The sequence below is a fragment of the Tamandua tetradactyla genome, chromosome 10, assembly GCF_023851605.1.
Source record: "Tamandua tetradactyla isolate mTamTet1 chromosome 10, mTamTet1.pri, whole genome shotgun sequence".
Lineage (NCBI taxonomy): Eukaryota > Metazoa > Chordata > Mammalia > Pilosa > Myrmecophagidae > Tamandua > Tamandua tetradactyla.
The window spans coordinates 101,624,046-101,648,668 of record NC_135336.1 but is presented as its reverse complement, the minus strand read 5'-3'; the positions used below and the strand labels follow the sequence as shown (position 1 = coordinate 101,648,668).

The window sequence follows — 24,623 nt, the reverse complement described above, 5'->3', positions numbered from 1 at the left end:
TGGCAGTTCTGCTGGGGCTCTAGGTGGGAGCTTCTTCCTCTTCACATGGGCCTCTCTAAAGTGCTGCCTAGACTTCCTCTCAGCATGGAGGCTGGGTTCCATCGGATGCTTCCTGAAAGGGAATGCCCAACAGTAACCACTCCAAGAGACCCATATGGGAGTTAGTCTCAAGAGTCCTAGAACATCTTTTCTGTTACATCCTATCCATCACAGAAATCTTTAAGGCTAGCCCAGATTCAAGGGGAACCAGAACCCATTTCTCAACAGAAGGAGTGTAAAGAATTAGGGGCAGTCTTTAATCCACTATAAGCAAGAAAAATATATCAGATGCCAATATATGCTCCAGAGAAAACTGAAACAGGAGGGGAGGCTAGGAAGAGCTGATACCCAAGGAAGGAGTGCAACCTTAAATAGAGTGGTCAGCCACGGCCTCCCTTTGAAGAGGTGAAAGTTGGAGAGATCAAGCCTTGAGGATCTCTCAAGGGAGATCCTTCAGGGAAGGAGCATTCCCATATCAAGAACAGAAAACGGCAAAGGCTCTGAGGCAGGAGGGGACTTGGGATATCCAGGGAACATCAAAAAGGTTGTTCTACTGGAAATATATTTTTTCTCCTAAATTGGAAACAACAAATACACTCAAACACCCTGTCATGGTCAGGTTCACGTGTCAACTTGGCCAAGTGGTGGTACCTGTTTGTCTGTTTGGGCAAGTGCTGACCTGTCTGTTGCGATGAGGACATTTCATAGAATTAAATCATGATCATATCAGCTGCATCCACAGCTGGTTCCATTTGTAATCAGCCAAAGGGGAGTGTCTTCTGCAATGAGTTATGCTTAATCTCATCACTGGAAGCCTTTTAAGGAGAATTCAGGAGAGACAGGTTCTTCCTGCTTCAGCTGGCAAGCCTCTCTTGTGCAGTTCGTCCAGATCCTCCATCAGAATCGTCGGCTTCACAGCCTGCCCTGTGGATTTTGTACTCTGCGTTCCCATGGTCACGTGAGACACTTTTATAAATTTTATATTTGCGAGTGTTCCCTATTGATTCTGTTTCTCTAGAGAACCCTAACTAATACACATCTCTACCCAAAATTAGAATTATGGACAAAGAATATGAAAAGGAAGAGGAAATTCAGATGGCCAATGAACATGAGGAAATATTAAATTCCACAAGTCACTGGAGAAATGCATTGAAAAAGAACAATATAATACTATTCTATATGTTTTCAATGAGCAAAAAATTAAAGATTGATATTCAGAGTGTTCAGGAAGAATGCAGACAAGCTAGAACTGTCACATGCTGCCAATGGAGGTGAAAATTGGGTCCAGCATTTGGAGAGGAACTTGGTAAGGATGAGAAAAGTTGAAGATGCTCTCAAGTCAAGTCATAATTCAGCAGCTCCTCCTTCTCAGCAACTGCCTGGAGAAACTGCCCACAAGGAGACATGTATTAGGAGGCTTTCGACATTCCCTGGTCAAAGTTAATATAGGCAAAAATTGGAAAACACCTGATTTGGTTTGTTAAAGCTGCCAGAATGCAATACACCAGAAATGGATTGGCTTTTACAGTGGGGATTTGTTAGTTTACAAATTTACAGTTCTAAGGCCATGAAAATGTCCAAAGGAAGGCATCAAGAAGATGTACCTTCTCTGAAGATAGGCTGCCAACATCCAGGTTTCCTCTGTCACATGGGAAGACATATGCCAGCATCTACTGGTCCTTCACTGCCAGGTTTCACTGCTATCAGTGGCCTCTTCTCTGAGCCTCTGTGGGTCTTTAGCATCTCTGAATGTTTCTCTAATCTCTCTCTCTCTCTCTCTGTCTCTCTCTCTCCCTCGGTGTTTCTACCTCTCACGAAAAGCTCCAGTAAAGGATTAAGACCCCCTTAACTGAAATAACCTAAGCAAAAAGTCCAACCCCAATAAGTCTGCACCCATAGAAATGGATTAAATATATATAGTCTTTTCTGGGGTATATTACACTCCAAACTACCATACCACCTAATACCAATTGACAGGAGATAGGATAAATAACATTGTAGTTATGTGTATATACGTGTGTATAATAACTAATAACACATTATGATTATAATGCATGAATCAGCTATTCTACCTATGTCAATATGGATTAATCTCTAAAATGTAATGAAGGAAAAAAGCAAGTTGTGAAATTACATATTCAGTAGAACTTATGGTAATTGTGAATTACCACTATACTATCATAATTACATTTAAAATTATAAATGAATTTACTGTTATTAATTATATAATTAGTTTTCATTAATTTTTAAATGCAAAAACCCACAGTATATTGTTAAAGGAGATTCCCATGTGTAGGAAAGTTTAATTGCACACAGCAATTTCAGGATAGTAGTTTCCTGGGGGAAGGGGAATGGTGAGATAGTGGAAAATTCCAGCTCTATTCATAAAATTTTAATTTTTTGTTAGTATTTAAAACAAATATGGCAACATGTTTTATGGACCTATAGATTTTGTTGCATTTTTCTCTATATTTTTCTGCATATTTGGACTATTACATAATTCAATTTTTTTAAACTATCTTTTTGAAAGGTTACTATGCTCTTAGTAAAAGATTCAGATAACAAATGACTTCACTTTACCACTCAGGGAAAAAAATCCATGTTAACCTTTCAGTGCCTAGTGGATGAGTGCTTTGTTGTGTCCATATACCCATATGCACACACTTGCACAAGCATGTGCATGCACATACACGCAAACATACACTCCCACACTCATATGGACGCTGCTGCACATTCTCTGTGTGATAACCACCTGTAGGCACTCTGGATGGGTCACAAGGACGTACCATCTCCCCTCTCCTCTTGGGCCTGTTTCGGGGCAAACACCCACCCCCTGTAGCAGTGGGACAGGGACAAGCACAGCTGAGGAGGGAAAGGAAGGTGACAATAACTCCACACTCTGGGTGCTTGGAAAAAATTTCAAACATCTTGATTCAGTAGCTTGAACAACGTGGTCATCAATCAAGGACTATTAGTGGTGGCAGCGGGAGGTGGAAACCTCTGGGTCACCGGCACTGCAGCCACAACAAAGCAGGTCATAGAAATGACCAACATATGCAGAGCTGAACCACCACATGAGCCCAGCGTGGAGCAGACACATCGTCACTTCGTCAAAATGCGGCAGTGCTCTCCAGGCTTGCCTCCTTGGAGGAGAGCCTGTGCCTCTAGGATCTCTCTCTTCACCAGGCTCTTCCTCTGGGTCTGAAACATCCATCCGTCTGCATCCCCACTGCATTCTTGGACCACAAGCCCAAGTCTCTCCCATCTGGTGGCCAGACTTCTTGGATGAGTGGCCACGGTCACTGCCACCAGTTCCCCCTCTACATTCACCTTCTCTGGATCCCTGCAATTAGGCTTCTGTGCCTAATTACTGAAACCATCTCTTCAGAAAACTTCAACCTGCAATGACCAGTGTCATATTCCCCCCTGGCTTCTGTGACACTCTGACTTCTGCCACTCCTGATCTTTTTCTTCTTTCCCTTTTGCATTCTCCTTAGGACAAACATGCCCCTGGGTCTGCCCAGGACTGCCCCAGTTTTCGTATGGAGAGTTCCACATCCTGTGAAACCCTTCTGTCCCAGACAAATCAGGATGGCTGGTCACCCCATGTGCCATCCTGAAGCTCTTCTGTACCCCAGAAAAGCCGTGTTCTTTTTCCTAATCCAATCTTATAGAAGCAGATCTATTGTTTACGGTGGGAGCTTTTGATTAGATTGCTTCCACACAGATGTGACCCATCCAATGGTGGGTGGGGCCCTTTGGTTAGATTACTCCATGGAGATATGACAGGCCTGATTGTGGGTGTGGCTTTTGGTTAGGTGGAGATGTGACTTGGCCCATTCAAATTGGGTCTTGATCAATTTACTGGAGACCTTTAAAAGGGGAGACATTTTGGAGAAAACACAGTTGCTTCAGAGCTGACACAGACAGAGGCATTTGGAGATGCAGAAAGAAAACATCCCTGAGGAAGCTGTCTGAAATCAGAAGCCAAAGGACCAGCAGATACCAGCCGTGCGCCTTCTCAACTGACAGAAGAGTTTGGACACCATCGGCCTTTTATGAGTCAAGGTATCTTTTTCTGGATGCCTTAGTTTGGACATTTTTATGGCCTTGCAACTGTAAACTTGTAACATACTATTAAACTTGTAGCATAATAAATTCCTTTTTAAAAAGCCATTCCGTTTCTGGTATATTGCATTCAAGCAGCATTTAACAAACAAATACACCTTGATTCTCCTCTTTCCTCAAACTCCATAAACAGAAGTGCCACTAAAGCGTATCTTAGAGAAAATTAGAAAAGGGCTTTTCCATGTGACCCACATAGATCCTAAATTCAGCTGGGATCCTTGGGCAATGCACAGCTGTGTAACTGTTCATGATGTCACTGTGTGGAGTGACTCCAGACTCAACCTACAGTCCCACAACTCATTTCCCTATCCCACCTCCACCCCCACAGTCTCATCCACTTTCCCACCTTCAGATATGTCCCAATGATGCTTCGATCATCTCTTTCTAAACATTATCCTTTTCATTCTCCCAAGTGTCCATTACAAATTTTCCACCTGCCTAACAAACATTTCTGTGTCAGTGCTTTGCTATGTCTTCAAACTCTTTATGTTTGAACTCATTCTCATTCTCTCCCACATCCCTGAAAATGTCATTCCCTGCATCTATTTGTTCCCGAAGGCATCCCTCCCCTTAATATTCTGATGCATCCCTAAGTCCTAATGATTCTTTCTTTAAAATATGGATCAATCCCACCCTTACATTTCCACAGCTACTGCCCTCAGACAGCCTGACCTGTCATATCTGGCTGTCAAAAAAGCCTCGTGGACGCACACCCCAATCCCTCCCTTCCTTCGCCTCTCCATTCCACCTTGCCTACCACAACAAGCTGACTGACCTGTCATCCTTTGTCAAAATGTGCAGCAGAACCTTTTAATGCTTTCCCAGTGTCCTCCTTAGCCAGTCCCAGCTCCCAGGCTAGCCAGTCCCAGCTCCCCTCTTCCTCTTTGTAGTCCCTCCTCGATTTGATCCTGTGGAATTTAGGTTTTCATTCTTCCCAATGAGACCCACTTCCTCTCCGTGCCAGAAACATACCAGACTGTTTCCGTCCTTCATGCCTTTGCTCAATTTAACAACCAACATTTTGTAAGTGCCTGTGCAGGTCAGGCATTGTGCTGGCAGCGGGAGGCAAGAAGGCACAAGACTAAAAAGAATTTTTTCAAGAACACTTTTATTTGATCACTATCTATTTTATGAAAATCTATTTTCAAGTAAGATTACATGTTCCTCTACCAAATACTTCATTACAAAATTTAATAAGGACATTTCACTACGCAGCTTACCTAACACTACTAGAACACCTAAAACATCTCCATAATCATTTCCTAGTATCTTCCAGTAGCTGATCCATACTGAACTTTCCCTAATTCCCCCCAAAATGTACTGAAGAGCTGCTTTGTCTGAGCCACATTAGTTCCTGTTCCTGGTTATGTCCCTTTTATTCTAGAACAGACCCTTCTTGTAGATGACACCACTTTGATGAAAACAGCAAACATTTGCTCTGTGTTTATTCTCAGCTGTCCGGCAGGTGGGGGGCACGAATCATTAGGGAGCTGTTATTCAGTCAATGGCATTATGCCAGAGGTTGGCAAATGTGTGCATGCAGCCCACAGAAGGACACCCTGGAGGGGAAGTAAGAGGTCTGGGAAGGGGAGACCAGTGGGGCTAAGGGAGTCATCATAGGAAAAATGCAGCTAAGCTGAGTCTTGGGAAAGACATGGGAGTTTGCCTGATAGACACAGGGCTGGCATGGGCCAGGAAGGGATGGAACAGTTACACTTCTATATCTAAAGGTGGAAGGGGGGTTGGGGGAGGAAGATATGGGGGTTCCTGCCGGAAGAGTGACCCAGAATATGCTTCCAGAAAGAGCCACAGGGGATGTGCTGTAGACTACATGGGGGCCGGATTCTAAGGGAGCCACCCCAGAGATTGTCCTGTAAGCTGTGGAGAGAGGAACGCAGTGTGGTTTGCTGCTGAAAATACCCCTCTAGTGTGAATATAAATTTAGAGTAGAGGGTGGGGGGAGGTGCCACCGGGTCAGGAAAATGGGTGGAGTGCTGGAGCAAGAAATATAAAGCTGGAAAAGATTTCCACCACTGAAAACTTCCAGCATAGAAAGGAGAAGCAGGCACACATGGTTGGGTGTGGGTGAGTGTGCTATGGATCCAGGAATAGAGCTACAGGGCACGGGGCAGGGGGTGGTGGTGTTGCAGGGCCCAGAGATGTCACATGCCTAGGTCATGTGCACCCAGTTGTTGGAGCTGGGACTTAAATTCCAGTGTCTGATTTTAAATTCCAGGGTTTCTCCCAGCACACCTGGAGTGACTCATGGGCAGCTTCCTCCCAGAACAAATGACACAGCAGAGCAGGGAGCTTTGTCTGCCTGGCTCTCCCTCCCCACTGCCCAAATTGTGCCTGGCACGTGGTAGGCACACAGTCAATCTTCGTGCAATGAGTGAATGAATAAATGATGTGAAATAGGGCAGCTCTTGCACACATTTTCACGATGAACATCTGTGTCAGTCATCGACGTGTTGCCTCTCAGCTCCCAGTGCACCCTTCGTACAGGCTCTGTGATAATCGATGGGATCCCTTTATGCATTTCTCCTTTCAAATTGAGCATGCATTCAGCTTCCCCAGGACTGGGCTCTGGAGGGGTGTTGCTGGGAGGGGCTGGGGGGCTGCGTCAGCAGCGTGGGTGTGAGGACATCTGGGGAGCCAGCCCTGCCACCAGCCTGGAACGCAGTCCCTCTGGGGTCTGGAAGCCTGGGTCTGGCCATGACCTTTCCACAGCCCTCTTGACATAGAAACTGAAGCCCTCCGTGGCCTGTGCATAGCCACCTGTGACCCCGGGGCTGCAAGCCCTGCTGGGCCCCGGCTCTGACTCCCCTTCTTCCATCTGCTTTATCCAGGAGTTCCTGGCCAGCTCTGACCTGGCTAAACTTACCACACTCCCCTGCTATCTGCTATCCACACATCTTCTCCAACAGGTCTGAAACCTGAGTTTGTCCTTCCGGGGTTCTTAGACCTACAGCACCATGCAGAGTTTCCTTACATCTCAGAGTTACTCTTTTATCACAGTTAATAATACTTTATGTTAAACTTCTCCCATTAGTCTACTGAGTGGCTTGTCTCCTAATCGGAGCCAGCTCTGCTGAAATGCAATGTCCTTCCAGTATTTTTTTCTTCTCCATTTATATAAATACAGGCACCAGTACATTGAGTGAGTAGCCTTCATATAGTGCAATCAAATGCAGCTCTTATTTTTCTCACAATCATCTCTGCAAAGCTACTTCTGGGCATGATTCTTTCCCAGGGTGAAATTCTGATCAGGCCCGCTTTGCTTCACCGCTCCCTTTTAAATTTGAAAAAATGTCCTCCAAACACTTCAGCTACCAAAGAAAATGTCCTGTGGAATAAATTTAAAAGTTTTTTTTTCGTGAAAAAGAAACAAAACACAACTTTCAAATTGAATGTGAAGTTAGAATGTCCTCTGCCCGCAGCTTGGGGAAAGGTCGGCTTCTCGTGCCATTGGCTGGTGGCAGCTCCTTCTGTTCCCAGCCACCTGCCCCATCCGGTCTGGTGACCAAGTCTTGGGTTGGAGTGAGAGGAGGGAGGAGGCGAGGGGGCAGGGAGGGCAGTGCTTCTTTGGCATTGTTCCCAGGTTTGTGTCCTCCTGCCGGGACAGAATCGACCTGGCTCTTTCTCTACTGATAGACACATATGACTGCCCTCAGAGCCCTGTCCCCAGAGGTTAGCCCCCACCTGGACTGTGGGATGCCCACCACTCCTCTAGGTGGGTAGTGGTCTCACACTTGATCCCTGTTAGGGGTTGTTTCGGTCTGCCCAAGCTGCCAGAATGCAACACACCAGAGACGGATCAACTTTTATTAAAAGGGGATTTATTATGTTAACAATTTATAGTTCTTCAGAGGAAAGACAGCTAGCTTTCATCTGAGTTTCTCTGTTACATGGGAAAGGCACACGGCAACATCAGCTGGCCTTCTCTCCTGGTTTCTGGGTACCACTGGCCTTCCCTGGGGCGATTTCTTTCTGCCTCTTCAAATATCTGGGCTGAGCCTTGAGTGCCCATATGAGGGATGCTGAGCTGCTTGGGCTGGGCTGTGTCAAGCTCTCTTCTGACCTCTCTGTTTTAAGCCTCCAGCTAATTAAATTAAACATCACTCACTGCAGAAGGCACTCCCCTTAGCCGACTGCCGATGTAATCAGTCATAGATGAACTTCACATGCTAATGATTCAAGTCCACTGCAACAGAACTAAGGGGCATCATCACCTGGCCAAGTTGCCAGCTGAACCCAACTACCACAGAGCTTGAAGCATGTACCCCAAAAAGATGTGGTGCTGTCGCAGCCCCCAGGCCCTCATTTTTTGGAAAAGGGTCATTGCAGGTGAATGAGTTGCATATTGACCTTACTCCAATATAACTGGTGTCCTTATGAAAAGAGAAGATGCCAACAGACAGACAGTGGGGAGAAAGCCCTTGGAGATGGAGCACGTGGAGATTGGAGTGATGTGTCTACAAGCCAAGGAATGCCAAGGATGGCCAGTCACCACCAGAAGCTAGAAGAGGCCAGGCGGGATTCTCTCCTACAGGTTTCAGAGGGAACTCAGCCCTGCTGAAGCCTTAGCTTTGGACTTCTGACCTCTCAAACTGTGAGACAATGAACTTCTGTCATTTTAACCCATGGGGTTTGAGGTATGTGATTACAGCAGCCCTAGGAAGCTCAGACAGGTAGGATCAGCATGATCCATGTGAGGATGGATAGAGTCACGATGCAGAATGCAGGCGACCCCTCTTGCTGGCTTCTTTGCTGACCAATCCAGCTTTCTTGCACTGTGCCAGTTCCTCCATGTGGGGTTCCTCTCCAGGCATCATAAACCAGTTCCTCCACCCCTCTCTGCAGGGAAATTATAAATGTAAAAACATTTTTTACAATGTGAAGGAAAAAATCAAGGCTACTGGAACGCAGCTCAATGGTTTCAGGTACTTCCCTCCAGCCACTTCAATACACCATAAACTAAAAAGGGATATCTATATAATATGTAACAACAACCTCCATGATAACCTCTTGACTCTGTTTGAAATCTCCCAGCTACTGAGACTTTATTTTGTCTCATTTCTCTCTTCCCCTTTTGTTCTCCAGGGGTTAGGTCCCATGTTGCCAGGAAGATTTACACCCCTGGGAGTCATGTCCCATGTAGGGGGGAAAGCAGTGAGTTTACCTGCAGAGTTGGCTTAGAGAGAGAGGATACATCTGAGCAACAAAAGAGTCCTCTGGAGGTGACTCTTAGCTACAATTATCAGTGGCTTAGCTTCTTTGCAGGAATAAGCTTCGTAGGGGTGAGCCACAAGATTGGGGGCTCAGTCTAATGAACTGGTTGTCTCCACTGCTTTCGAGAATATCAGGAATTTCCCAGAAGGGGAAGTTGAACAGTTCCTCCTTTCTCCCCAGTCCCCCAAGGGGACTTTGCAAATACTTTTGTATTCTTTGCCCAAATTACTCTGGAATATATCAAAGCATCAATCACACTAACCTATATAAATCAACAAGATCTCACACCCTGTTCAAGATTCCATGTAATTATGATGTTCAAGTAAACTGACCATACAAGTTAAATAAGATAATATGCTACCCTAAATGTAAATTTTGCACCAAATAAACATCTCTTCCTTTGGTCTTGCACAGAGGTTGAAGTTTGAAAATATGAAACATATCATTCTTTACCTAGTATTCTAATTTATTTTAGTTCTATCCAGATCAGCTTCATTCATATCTCCAGACGAAGTCTGAATGAACCCTTTTTCAATTTTTTTTAACAGTTGCTGAATGCTGAATTTATAGCATCAGTGCTCTGAGTCTCAGGTGTCATATATATATCCAAAATTTCAGGGAACAACCAGGTTACATACAAATAGCTCAGTATCTCAGAATTTATAAATATTAGTTACAACTCCTGTATGTGCCTGCTATAAGAGCTTACAGTCTTGGGTCCTTTACAATAGACCCCAACCTGATAACCTGAGCTCTTGACTTCAATTCTGAGTTTGTATATTATAGTTAATCCATAAGCATGAGGCATGATAATGTTTTTCTTTCTATTTCTATTTTATTCAACATACTGTCCTTAAGGTTCATTCGCCTAGTTGCATATCTCACAACTTCATTCCTTCTTGCAGCTGCTCAGTAGTATGTTGTATGTAAACACCACAGTTACCCTTCCATTCCTCAGTTGTCGTACCTCTAAGCCACCTCCATCCACTGCAAATCTGGAACACTGCTGCCATAAACACGAGTGTGCAAATGTCCGTTCATATCCCCACTCTCAGTCCCTGCCAGTATATGCACAGTAATGGGTTTCCAACATCGTATGCCGACTCCACCCCTAGCCTCCTGTGGAACCCCCACACTGCCCTCCAAGAGCATTTCCTCTCATTTCCCTACCAACAGTAACTAGGCACATCTCTTTTTCCACATTTTCTCTAGCACTCATTTCTCTCTGTTCTTCAATTTTTTTTTTGTATGCTGTATGGTGGCAGTCACATTGTATTCTTTTTCTGTGTTACTATCCCATTACTGCAGCACCATTTGTTGATTTTTTTTTTCAAGGAAATGCATGGGTCAGGAATCAAGCTTGGGACTCCTGCATGGCAGGCAAGAATTCTACCACTGAACTACCCTTGCACGCCTTCTCTGTTCATTTTTAAACAATTTTATTCACACATCATACAATCCAACCTAAATAAATAGACATGCCTTCACCACCATAATCTATATGGAGACATTTACTTTTCTTCCGCATAGAATCCCTACCCTTCCTCCATGCCCCTCGCTTGTTTGCATTTAGTTTGAATAGCCTTGATTTTTAAGGATGATTGTATAACTATATAGCGATTACAGTGATCGTGTGATTGTGAAAACCCTATAGCTGATGCCCCCTTTATCCAGGGTATGGACAGATGAGTAAAAAGTAAGGACAAAAAAATGAATAAGTAGGGGAGATGTGAAAAAAAAAGGGTAGATTGCAATACCAGTCATATATGAGAGGGAGGGGTAAGCGGTATGGAATGTATGTTTTTCTTTTTATTTCTTCTTCTGGAGTGATGCAAATGTTCTAAAAATGATCATGGCAATGAATACAAAACTATGTGATGATATTTGTGAGGCATTGATTGTATACTTTGGATGGACTGCGTGGGCTTGGAGATCTCTCAAGGAAAATATTAAAAAAAAAAGTTAAGTTCTCTCTCAGATCTCACTGGAAGGGTTTGAAATGTGGTAGGCTGAGCTAGGTTCATCTCTTGTGCTGAGTAGATAGGGAGGCAAAATAGAAGTCAAACTACCCAGGGCTCATTTGTGTAACCAAATAAGCAGGAAGGAGTTTAAGATTTTAGCATCTGTGCCATATGCTGGAATATATCATCTGGGTTGCACAGACTAGCTGGAAGCATCTAGGAATCTATGTATGTTTTTATGTGGAACCAGTGTTAAGTTGAAGGCTGCAATGGTCCTTTACCAGGGATGGTTCAAAATCTAGTGTGATTATGTTACAGGGACTTCACAAGGCTTTTAACCCTGGTGGCTTCTGACTGTTTCATTGAAAGATTAAGAATCTTTCCAATAAGGTGAACCAGGTGGAAAATGCAAATCTGTTTCCTGAGGTCCGGGCCAATCTGACCAATAATATGTCTGCTCAATCTACATCCCTTTTTCTGAGGCTAAGCTTAGAAGAAAACCAAGTCCATACTCCAACCTTACAGTAGCAACGCAGATGATTTGAATATGATGCATCACCAGATCCTGTTCTAATGTTCCCTCCTAGGGACTGTAAGATGCATTGATTTCCCTCGAGCGGTGCTTGGTTTTAATGCCATCGCTATTTACCTCTTGGGTCAATATGTCTCCTTACATGTAATTATGTATTATAAAGAATTGGTCATAGTCCACATTGACTTCTGCCAGTGTGCTGTTTCCAGAAGCTTCAATAATAAGGCAATTTGTTCATCTGCTGCTCAAAGAGCCAGGAGCACAAAAACAAAAACACATAATTAACCAATCTCTCCTGAACACACTATAGAGAACTCAATATACAGAATGAACAAGGGATTTGCCTATAAATTTTTCCTTTTGTTTAGAGCAATTTCAGGATCGTGGCTTTAACTATGATTCTAACTCTTCAGCAAAAGGCTGGTCCTATGTGCACGACATAAGCAGTGAAAGTTATTTTTAAGCAAAGGGTGTTCCGAATGACGTGAACACATTTCCCATCAAGGCAGCCCTGGGGAGAGGGGTGATGTGATGCTTGAATGATTCTGTTATTGCTCAAAAACTTCTTGAAACTCTTCTTTTGGCACTGATTTTATGACCATGGCACATTCTATGAAACATCCGCAGTGACAAATTATGCATATCTTTTGAGGACGGATTAGCTTTTTGAAAACAGTTAACAATCATCCAAAAACAAGTCCAGTGAATGAAACAGATGATTAAGCTGACTGAACCATCTGGGTGACAAAAGTGAAACACCACGTTATAGAGTAATAAAAATGGCGTGCGCGTGCGCAAGTGTGTGTGTGTGTGTGTGTGTGTGCATATGTATTCACAAACTAATTCTTCAAGGTCATTCCAAAATAGACATTCCAAAATGTTTGACCAATAAATGTATTTTCAGAAATTAAGGCTCTGGGGGACAGAGGAGGATTACTTCAAAGGTCAACATTCATTTGAATTTTTAAGTTTTGATATAATCATTGAAAAAGTCCGTTTCTTTACTGATTCTAAAAGGAAAATTGATTTCGGTGAATAGAATACCAAAATGACAATGGCTTAATGAAATAGAAGTTGGTAGCTTTCTCATGTAAAAGTCTCCAAGGCTGGAGTGGGGAGTCTTTCCATGAAATCCTCAGGAGCCTAGCTACCTTCCAGTCTGTCGCTCTGCCATCCTGATCATCACTGTAATCATATTTTAGAACATTTGCATCACTCCAGAAAAAGAAATACAAAGAAAAAAGAAAAACCTCACACATCCCATAGCCCTTAGCCCTCCCTCTTATTGACCACTAGTATTTCCATCTACCCAATTTATTTAACTCCTTATCCCCACTATTATTTACATACTTATTTTTCCTTATTATTATTTTTTTTTACCAATATGTCCATACCCTGGATAAAGGGAGCATCAGACACAAGGTTTTCATGATCACACAGTTACACGATAAAAGCTATATAGTTATATAATCATTTTCAAGAATCAAAGCTACTGGATTACAGTTCAACAATTTCAGGTACTTCCCTCCAGCCAATCCAGTATGACATAAACTAAACAGAGAAATCTATATAATGCATAAGAATAACCTCGAAGAAAATCTCTTGACTCTGTTTGAAATCTCTCAGCCACTGACACTTTATTTCATCTCATTTCTCTCTTCCTCCTTTTGGTCAAGAAGCTTTTCTTAATCCCTTGATGCCAGGCCCTGCTCATCCCAGGATTCCTGTCCTGCAAGGGTGACTTACACCCCTGGGAGTCATGTCCCACATGGGGGAAGAGGGCAGTGAGTTTGCCTGCTGAGCTGACTTAGAGAGAGAGGCCACATCTGAGCAACAGAAGAGGTTCTCTGGGAGTGACTCTTAGGCATAATTATAAGAAGGCTTAGCTTCTCCTTCTGTTTGGGGTATCTTGTCTTGGGGTGGTCTGGTTTGTCTGGGATGAGAGCTTTATCCACTGTAATTACAGTTTTTGCTGTGTGCCCCCAGCCATAGGAGAACCAACCTTATTCCAGCAGTCCCTTAGCAACCAGCTGAATGTTCATGAACTGGGCCCCAGAGAAAGACAACTCCTGACTTGTCAGGTTCTCCCCAGGGCCCATAGGAGGCTAAGCATGCTCCCTGGTTTCCCCTTGCCCCTTTGGCTTCAGGCCACAAATACAGCCATAGTGTTTGCAAAAGTGTTTCTTCCTTCCTGTCACTGCCCACCAGGTTAGCCTTTCTGATTCCCTGATCTGAACAGACTGGCCAAGGATGGCCTTGGAGAACTCCTGAGAGGTCAGGACCTTTCGAGGGGACCCTTTGGCACTGAGGTCTGGTGCACATCCTCCTTCTAAATCAATAACTCTTGGAGTCTTCTAAAGCAGCTCTTAATGGGACCAGTCACCAAAGGCCCCAGGTGGGTCCCATCTTGTTACTTGGAGCTGCCCACAGCCCTTTTTTTCCTCCTCCCTCCCTCCTGGGTGAGAAGGGAAGGAGGGGACCCCACCCTTCAGGACTGTTCCTTTGAGCAGGAGTGGCAGCCAAGGAAGCAGGCCCAGGGGCACCCATGATTTCCTTTACTGCTTTTTCCCCTCATCAGACAATCCCCTTAAAGAGACCCAGTGGCTAGCTGTCCCTGAAAAAAACCACTTCTTTAGCTCCCTCAGTCGTTCTGAGGGTATGTTAGAGGAAAATCTTCCCAATGGTAAGAAGACTTCAGAGGCCAGAAGAAGAGAGAACACCACACCCAGGACGCTGTTTCTGCTCATTTCACTCGCTGTTGTTTTTGTTGACATCAAAGGAACTCTGGAATGTGTCTTTCCCTCCACAGACTTGGTCATCATTGCCTTCTGGGTGAGCCTGGCTGCCTTCGTGGTGCTTCTGCTCCTCATCTTGCCCTACATGTCCTGGTCAGGCTCCCCACAGGGGAGGTAAGGAAGGTGGGGTGCCGGGTGCAGGTGACTCAATACAAGGGGCTATTAGTCATGTAAAAGAATGAAGCACTGACACATACTACAACATGGATGAACCTCGAAAACATGACGCTAAGTAGGAGCCCATCATGAAAGACCACATTTCTTATGGTCCCACTTATAAGAAATGTCCAGAATAGGTGAATCTATAGAGACAGGAAATAGACTAGTGGCAGCAAGGGGCTGGGAGGGAGACAGGGGAATGGAGAGTGATGGCAGATGGGCAGCAAGTGTCTTTTTGGAAAGATGAAAATGTGCTAACATTAGATTATGATGATGGTTGCACAACTCTGTGAATACACTAAAACCACTGAATTGAACACTTGAAGTGGGCAAAATTTAGGGTATGTGTATGAAATCTTTATAAAGCCATTCAAGAAAAGGAAGCCAAAAATTACCTCATGCACCAGTTAAATCTTGCCAACAAGCTTGCCAGGAAAATGAGGCCTTCACCTAAGACATCTGGGGCTGTTACCTCTTATTGAGTGCCTGTTGTGTACCTTAGCAGCTACACTAGGGGTAGAAATTATGAGATCCAAGTGTCAGTGCAGCCTTAGCTCAGTATGTGTTAATTCTCCTGTGCTAATTCTCAATTGGCCTGCAACATCCATTCTCCCTCCAGCCACTGCCACCCTAATGCCCATTCTTACAGAGAGCCCATCACCCCTTTTGCCCCGCCATTAGCTGATGGGACCAGGAGAGGTTACTTGATCAAAAAAGGGCCCTTCCAGAGGCTAGCTGTATTAGTTTGCAAGCTGCCACTACACGATACACTGAATCTGGAACAGCTTTTAAAAGGGGAATTTAATATGTTATAAGTTTATAGTTCTAAGCCTATAAAAATGCCCAAACTAAGGCATCCAGGAAAAGATACCTTAATTCAAGGAAGGTTGATGGGTCAGGAACATTGCTGTCAACTTGGCAGTCCCATGGCTGGCATGTTGGTCCCCTCCTCCTGGGTTTCATTGCTTTCAGCCTCTGTTCCTGTGGGGGTTCCTCACTTTGCTTCTCCAGGGCTGGCTTTAATCTCTTGGCTTCCTTTGGCTCTCTTCAAGTTCTGGCTTGCTTAACATCTCACGGTGATGTCTGCTGGGCTCCAATCATCTCCAAACATCCATGTCTCTGTTCTCTGAAGCAATAACCTCCAACCGTATACATCTGCTCTGTTGGCACTGAGGCTTCTGTCCTTTCTCTCTCCAAAATGTTTCCTCTCTTGATCCCACTAAACTAATAAAGACCCACCTGGAGAGGGTGGAATCACATCACCATTTAAACAAAAGGTCACACCCACAGTTGGGAGTGCCACGTCCTCATGGAGATAATCAAATAAAAATTCACAACATACATCATTGAATCAGGATTAACTGAAAAAGCCCCTCCACAAGATTGAATCAGGATTAAAACATGCCTTTTCTGGGCTACATGATATTTTCATACGGGCACACTGGCCAATGCCTTGATGTACATGCCTGGCCGAAGAGCTGGGGACAAGCAGATTACAATCTTTGGAATGCGGAATCACGAAAATGAGATGTGGGTCCAGGAGACTGTGGAAGCTTCTCTGAGTGGTCCAGAAGGAAAGCAGCAACCAGGAGTAAGCACAGAGACCAGCAGAGCTGCTCAAAGAGGCAGAGATGAGGGGCCTCAAGGCTGGCCCCAAGCCCTGATGGGGTCCCAGTGCCAGTTCCCTTGGGGATCCAGTAGATTTGTGAGTTTACAGAGCTACCTCGGAGGGACCTCTGCTTCTTCTCCACCCCACCCGCACTGCCTCTGCCTATAGCTCCTCACCCACAGGCCAGAACTCTCCTTGCCACTTCTGGTTTCCTCTAGCAGTCATGGAAGTGTCATCCTTTTCTTACTGTTTTTAGAACTCATGTGGAATTTCCACAGGTTTTTGCCCCCAAGGGATAGCTGGGGGATGAAGGGATGAAATCACCTTTCTGCTCTGCCCTTCTGAGGTAACATGTAGGAAGCCCAGTGCTAGGGACAGTTTCCATGGACAGTCAGCTTCCCTGCTGGTGGAAAGCTCCCAGCTCCCTGCTGAGGGGGCTTGTACTGTCCTCAGGTGCCACCCAGTCTGGCTCCAGTTGGTGGCACTGCCCTCCTGGGCTGCAATTTCACAGGGTGCTGCACACCCTGGTGGCCCCATGGCCCGCTGAGGACAGTGCATTCCAGTCACTTGGTCAGAGGCATGGAAGGCTCGGTACCATCAACAGATGCTCCAGGTTAGGAGAGGGTCCCCAGGGAGTCACTCATGTCCTGCTGAAAATAAGAAAAAGAAAAAAGAAATGCAGGGCCACTTCCTGCTGACATCCTTGGAAGGAGGGCTCTGCTCCCAGGCTCCCTTCTTGGTGGCTCTTTACTCATGTTAGTACTCGAGCCACATTCCAACAGTGTCCCCAACTGAGGCAGCAGGGCCTCCCCGCATCTCCTCCTGATGACAATCTAGGAGGCTAGCATCCTGTTTTACCGATGGAACTGAAGTCCGGCAGGTGGGGTGGAGCTCACACCAGGTAACCGTGTCCACTGCCCCCAGCACCTCCTGGATTGGAAGGATCCATCCAGGGCGGGCAGGTTTCTGTATCAGATACAGGTGGGCTTGAGGTGTGGAGATGGAATGAGCTGCACTCAAGTCCATGGGTAAAGTATACACACCCACACTGCCCTATAAATGAAGTCTCACCCTCATGAGCTGGCAGTGACCCTCCCCACCCTGGGTTCTCTGCTCATGGGGTCTTCCCCATGGACCAGGCAGGCAGGAGTGGGCGACCGGATAGACAGTGAGTAAGGATATGTTCTCCGGCAGGTTCCTTTGATGCTGCCTCCCATTCTGCTCTGTCCACAGGAACCAGCCCCAGCTCCACCAGACATGCTGTGGGGACAGATCCTCAACTCCTGCTCTGGGTCTGGAGACACCCCACGCACCCGAAGGGGCCCCGGGATCTTCCCAGGTAGAGGACCAAGGGAGCAGGGGCAGCTCTGCCCCTGACCAGCGGCTGGAGGGGGGCCCTGCTTCACCCTCCAGGCCCACCTGCTCTGCACTGGGACTTGGCCCACAGGGGGGGCTGCCCCGGCCTCAGCAGACATCAGGGATAAAAGCCTGGGGCCTTCCTGAGGCAGAACCTCTCCATGGTAGTATTGACACCAGGAAATTACACTCAGAGCTGAGCCAACCGGTGAATGAAAACCAACTGGACACACACATGCCTTTTCCATGCCCATTTCCATGGAGCTGAAAGCACAGCTAGATCAAGAATAAGGAGACTGGGCAGGCCACAGTGGCTCAGCAGGCAAGAATGCTTGCCTGCCATGCCAGAGGACCCAGGTTTGATTCCCAGTGCCTGCCCATTTAAAAAAAAAAAAGAATAAGAAGACTAAAAAAAAAAATGCACTCATCAAAGTCTTGCAGACACCCTTGTAGCATAGGAAAGTTGTCCCGAATATTGCTGATTTTATTTAGCAGTTAACGAACCTGCTTATTTATAACTTCTGTTTGCTTTGTGAATGGTAGGAAAATAAAATATATATGAATAAAGACTTTCAAAAACTTTGCTAATTTTTACTATGCCACTTTTCCAGTTAAGCAGTTGCTTCTGTAATGTTTCATTGACCCTGAGCTTCACTTGGCAGTCTGTTACTTTTTGGGGGAGAGCCCAGGAAAGGCCTGTGAAGTTCCCCTCCTCCCTCCACTGAGGCCCCTGCTGACCAAGAAGGGCCAGTGTCTCCCCTGTGAGAGCTGGGCCACTCCTCCATCCTCCCTAAAGCCTTTGAAAGACAGAGCCCAAGTAGGACTCTGCCCTGGAGGGGAATGGCCAATACCCACCCCAGCCAAGCCAGGTAGGTGGGGCCTAACCCTAAGAAGGGAAGCAGCCTTGAAATGCTGTCACAGCACATCTTAAACTGGCAGAAAGGGTTGCATTCTGCATATGACTTTATGTGACCCCTGATCTAAGACCCCTGAAGGATCTTGTCCCCAGTTCCCAATGGCCCTGCCCAGGTGGAGGGGACAGCCTCACACTAGGGGACACATTAAACCTTCACCCCCACAGCATTCCAACTCAGAGCCAGGATGGGCGGGGGGTGGTTATTTTTAAAATAACTGTGTTTCGGTTTGCTAAATCTGCTGGAATGCAATATATCAGAAAATGGGTTGGCATTTGCAATGGTGATTCACCGGCTAACAAATTTACAGTTCTAAAGCCGCAAAGAATGTCAGTTCAAGGCATCAATAGGAGGATACCTGGACTCGGAAGACAGGCTGCTGGCATCCAGGACACCTCTGTCACATGGGAAGGCACAGGGCCGGCATCTGCTAGTCCTTCTCTCTGGGGTTCTGTTGCTTCCAGCTTCTGGCTATGTGTTTCTCTCTTTTAGCTTCTATCTCTCCAAGCTTCTCTAGGTGTGTCTTTGTCCCTCAGCTTCTCTGGGGCTTTTTCTGTGTGTTGAGCTTCTCTCAACTTCATCTCTTTTAAAGGACTCCAATAAAAGGCTTAAGACTCACCTTGGGCAAACTCCTCAATTGAAATAACCTAATCAAAGGTCTCATGCACCCACAGGAATGGATTAAAATGACATGGCCTTCTCTGGGATACATACAAGTGGAAACTACCACTTTCTCCCTGTGACCTGGGCACTTACAATATTTATAGCTTAATGCTCTCCTGTTATGTTTGCGTGAAGAAGATGTATGATTTCTTCTCCATGGAATGAGACTCTCCTCCCAGACCCCAGGTGACTGAAGATTCTATGAGGTGAGGGCCAGACTCAGGCAGTGTGGGTTTAGAAGACAAGTTTCAGACTGATGAGCCCGGGAGACAAGGAAGAGGGAGTAAGTGCTTTAAAATGTGTCATTTCACTGAGCTGAATCCCAGCTCTTGACTGCTTGTTACCATTTGACACAGTGTATGTCTTACTTGGTTTTGCTGTGTGTCACCCACAAGAGCCTGTGCCCCAGGAGGGAAGGAATTTGGTTTTGTTCACTGCAGAGAGGAAGGGATGTCACACTAACTAGTGGTGCTTGGACACTGAGGGTAGGAAGGCCTGATCACTGGGAGTTTTCATTTCCTGGCTGCTGAAACAAATACACAATGGGTCGCCTTAACAACCGTAATGTATTGGCACATGGTCACAGAGGGTAGAAGGCTTGCTTCCTTCCAGGGTTGCAGTTACTTGGCTTTTCCATCACATGGCAGCACCTTTTCCTTTTTCTCCATGTTCTGTTGACTTTCAGTTTCTTGCTGCAACCTGTGGCTCCACTTGCTAATTCCAGTTTCCTTTGCTCATAAGGACTTCAGCCATATCTGGGCACAAATAACTTCTTCAAGGGTCTATTCACAAATGGATTCATACCTGCAGCACAAGGGGTTGGGACATGACTATGCCTTTAATGGGGCAGATGATTCAACCCCCAACAGCTGATCTGGGGCACTGGGGGCAGGAAACGCATCAGCAGTGGGCTTCTTGGGCACTGCCTGACAACCGCTCCATCCTGGGATTGGGGGTGGGGTGTTCAGGTTAACAGGATTTGACCCTACCCTAGTCAAGCAGGCAAATCCAATTCTCTTCCAGTCACTGAGACTTAAGAGTCCCATGAGATCCAGAGGCCATTATGATACAGCCTCATCATGGAAACCTACCCTTACTGGTCTCCCATAGGCATGGGATTCAGTGATATGTCCCAGGACAGCCTGCTGCCCATCTCCTTTTGTGCGTCAGCTATTCAAAGTAGCCTGTAACCAAGGGAATTGCAATATACATGCAATGGAGAGTGTTTTAAGTTTGCAAGCTGTACCAATAATTAGTTGTAAAACATTTCAGAGTTTGGTATGGGTTACAATTTCACAATTTTAGGTTTTCACTTCCAGCCATTCTAAGATAATGGAGACTAAAAGATATATCAATATAATGAGTCAGCAATCGTACTCACTTGTTAGACCCTCTGTTCTCTATAACTCCACCATCACCTTTCATTTGGGCATAGCCTAAAGAGTGGGAGAAAGACCAAGGGTGTACATGACTTTTCTTTTAAATCTTTTTTTTTTCATTTTTATTGCTATATAATTAACATACCATACAATACATAATTTTAAAGTGTATATTTCAGTATTTCTTAGTACATGTTGTGCATTGATCACCACTATCTTATTCCAGAATATTTTACCACCCCCAAAGTACACCGTATTCACGTTAACAGATACTTCCCCTTTCCCCCTGTGCTGGTTTGAAGCTATTATGTACCCCCAAAAAGCCATGTCTTTTAATCCTCATTCTGTACTGCTGGGAGGAATCTTTTTAAAAAATATTTTATTGATAAGATTTAACATACAAACATTCCATACATGGTGTACAATCAGTGGCGCACAATATCATCACATAATTGTGTATTCATCACCATGATCATTTTTTTTTAGCATTTGCATCACTCCAGAAAAAGAAAAACTCAGATATACCATGCCCCTTACCCGTCCCTCTCACTGACCACTAGTATTTCCATCCATACAATTTATTTTAAGATTTGTTTCCCCTATTATTGTTTATTTTTTACCTATATGTTTTACTCATTTGTCCATGCCCTAGATAAAGGTTTCTGCATCAGACACAAGGTTTTCACAATCACACAGTCACACTGTAAAAGCTGTATCATCATACAATCATCTTTAAGTATCATCTTTAAGAAACAAGGCTACTGGAACACAGCTCTACAGCTTCAGGTACTTGCCTCTAGCCACTGTAATACATCATAATCTGAAAAGGGGCTCTCTATATGATGCGTAAGAATAACCTCCAGGATAACCTCTCAACTCTGTTTGAAATCTTTCAGCCACTGACGCTTTATTTTTCCTCATTTCTCTCTTTCCCCTTTTGGTCAAGAAGGACATCCCTGGATTTCTGTCCCACATTGCCACGGAGATTTACACCCCTGGAGATGTGTCTCACGTAGAGGGGGGAAGGACAGTGTGTTCACTTGTGATGTCAGATAGAGAGAAAGGCCACATCTGAGCAACAAAACAGGATCTCTGGGGGTGACGCTTAGAAATAATTTTTTCGTTTCTTCCCCCCCCCCATTTATTGTATAATATAACATATATACAAAACAAAGGAAGAAAAAAGCAATGGTTTTCAAATCGCTCTTATACAAGTAGTTACAGGACAGATCCCAGACTTGTCATAGGCTACCATACCATCATCTCAGGTATTTCCTTCCAGCTGCTACAGAACATAGAAATAAATATTTTTTTTATCATCACAATAGAATTCTTTCCTTTTTGGTGAAAAGTAACATATATACAAAAAAGTAATAATTTCAATGCACAGCACTACAATTAGTTGTGAACAGATTTCAGAGTTTGGTAGGGGTTACAATTCCCCAATTTTAGGTTTTTACAACTAGCTCCTCTAAGATACTAGAGACTAAAAAAGTATCGATTTAATGATGCAGCAATCATATACGTTTGTTAAACCCTACCTCTCTGTATAACTTTACCATCACCTTTGATCTTTCTATCCCTCTCTTTAGGGGTATTTGGGCTATGGCCATTCTAACTTTTTCATGCTGGAAGGGTTTGTGAGAAATATGGGGTAGGAAGATGGAACTAGCTGATGTTCTGGAGAAGCTGGGCCCCCTAGGTTTCATGACTTATCTGGTCCTGGGACCCATCTTGAGGTTCTAAGTTTCTGGAAAGTTACCCTAGTGTGTGGAACCTTTGTAGAATCTTATATATTGTCCTAGGTGGTCTTTGGGATTTAATGGAATGGTTTTGGTTGGGGTTTGGTAAGTTTTGATGAGTAGCAGAGTCTAACTGAAGCGTGCATAAGAGTGACCTTCATGGTAGCCTCTCAACTCTATTTGAATGATCTCAGCCATGATACTTTATTAGATACACTTCTTTTCCCCCTTTCAGTCAGGATGGACTTGTTGATCCCACGGTGCCAGAGCCAGACTTATCCTTGGGAGTCACCTCTCATGCCGTCAAGGAGTCCTTCACCCCCGGGATGTCATCCCACATAGTGGGGAGGGCAATGGTTTCACTTACAGAGCTGGGCTTAGAGAGAGTGAGGTCACATCTGAGCAATGAAAGAGGTCCTTCAGAAGTAACCCCTAGGCATAACTATAGGTAGGCTAAGCTTCTCCGCCACCTTCATAAGCTTCGCAAGAGTTAAGCCTCAAGATCAAGGGCTTCGCTTATTGATTTGAGTGCCCCTAATGTTTGACACAGTATCACCGGATTCCCTGTGGTAAAGTTTAATAGCTCCATAATTTTTCTCCCATCCCGCAAGGGACTTTGCCAATACCTTTTGATTATCTGCTTAATATATTCTAGGATGTATCCAGGCTTACATTACACTATACAGGACTAAAGGACCTCTTTCTTATACTGGACTCCCAGTGTTTCAATTGTTCAAAAGAGCTGTCCAGACAGGTTGAGTTACATTATGTGCTACCTGAAATTTAGGTTGCAGACAAAATAAACTTTCTTCCTTTGGTCTCAAAGAGTAGATGTGGTTCTAAAATACAGACGATGTCTTCCTTACCCCTGTGTTCTGAATTACCTTAATCCCAACCTGATCGCCTTTATCTTTATCTCTAAATACCATGTTATACATATATAAAACAGCCTCTCAAAATCCAGAAGGAATAATTACCACTCCAGACTAGTTTAAGTCTGGTAGAAGAGCTTAAAATCTAGGCCCCCATTTTCTTATAAGCATTTTCTAAAGGAGACCACACAATAATTGTTCTTTTGTTTCTGGCTTATTTTGCCTCACCAAATGTCCCATAGGTTCATTCACATACCTGCATGCCTCACGGCTTTATTCCTTTTTGTAGCAGTACAATATTCGATCAAATGTATTCACCATCATTCACCAATCTACTTTGTGGTCAGTGCATCCTTCAGCCACCTGCATTCATTAGGCATCATGTATAATGCCCAAAGTCCACAGTCCATCAACATTCTCCATTTTAGATAATTTCATTGTTTCCTAGAGAAAGATAACCAATACATACCCTCACCAAATAGGACATCTAAACCTCTCCTTAACTCTTGTCCCTCCCCCCATTATTTACCCCTGCTGTTGCTATGGTACTGCTGATGTTTTCCTGTTAAACATAGCCCATAGTATGCGAAAGCAGTTTTCCTCCTGTACCCTGAACTCAAAACACTCCTTGTACAAGAAACAAACCTTTGAAATAGTTCTTACAAGAACTAATTAAATTTCTAGTGTTCATCAGTGGGACACATAGGTCTTTACAACCCCTTTCAATCATCTTCACTTGCAATATGATAATATCACCTATTAGACCCACTACAGAATTGCCTTCACTTCTATCTATTCTCTTACTCTGGAGTTCAAACTCATTCGGTAACCACTCACCTATCTGTAGCTTCTATGTATGTCTAAGTCCCCTATATTCTGTATTATAAACCTCAGATTTTACCTTTATCATTGCTGTAAAAATGGAGTCCTGCAGCTTCTATCTTTTTGTGTCTGACCTATTTCACTCAGCATCATTTCCTCAAGGTGCATCCATCTTGTTTTGTCTTATTGTTGCGTAATATTCTGTTTTGTTAATCCACTCGTCTGTTGATGGACATTTGGATTGTTTCCATCTTCCGGTGACTGTGAATAATGCTGCTATGAACATCGGTGTGCAAATGTCTGTCTGTGTCACTGCTTTCAGCTCTTCTTGGTATATACCAAGTAGTGCTATTGCTGGGTCAGAGGGCACCTCAATATTTAGTTTGCTAGGAGGGTACTGCTGACTTTCATAGCTACAGA

The 24,623-nt window shown here is 44.5% G+C and overlaps 2 long non-coding RNA genes across 3 annotated transcripts; one reads left to right on the top strand and one right to left on the bottom strand.

The window, feature by feature from the left end:
• On the bottom strand, positions 1–24,008 carry LOC143648713 (uncharacterized). Of its 2 annotated transcripts, none has more exons than XR_013158737.1 (3): positions 23,638–24,008; positions 20,770–20,824; positions 1–112 (listed from the first exon to the last, which is right to left on the bottom strand). It is a non-coding gene; the product is annotated as an uncharacterized LOC143648713 (long non-coding RNA). The 2 variants fall into 2 exon arrangements; XR_013158736.1 differs by lacking the exon at positions 1–112 and adding an exon at positions 20,479–20,572.
• LOC143648712 (uncharacterized) lies at positions 14,711–18,380 on the top strand. Its single transcript, XR_013158735.1, has 2 exons — positions 14,711–14,801; positions 17,689–18,380. It is a non-coding gene; the product is annotated as an uncharacterized LOC143648712 (long non-coding RNA).
• Positions 24,009–24,623: the final 615 nt, after the last annotated feature.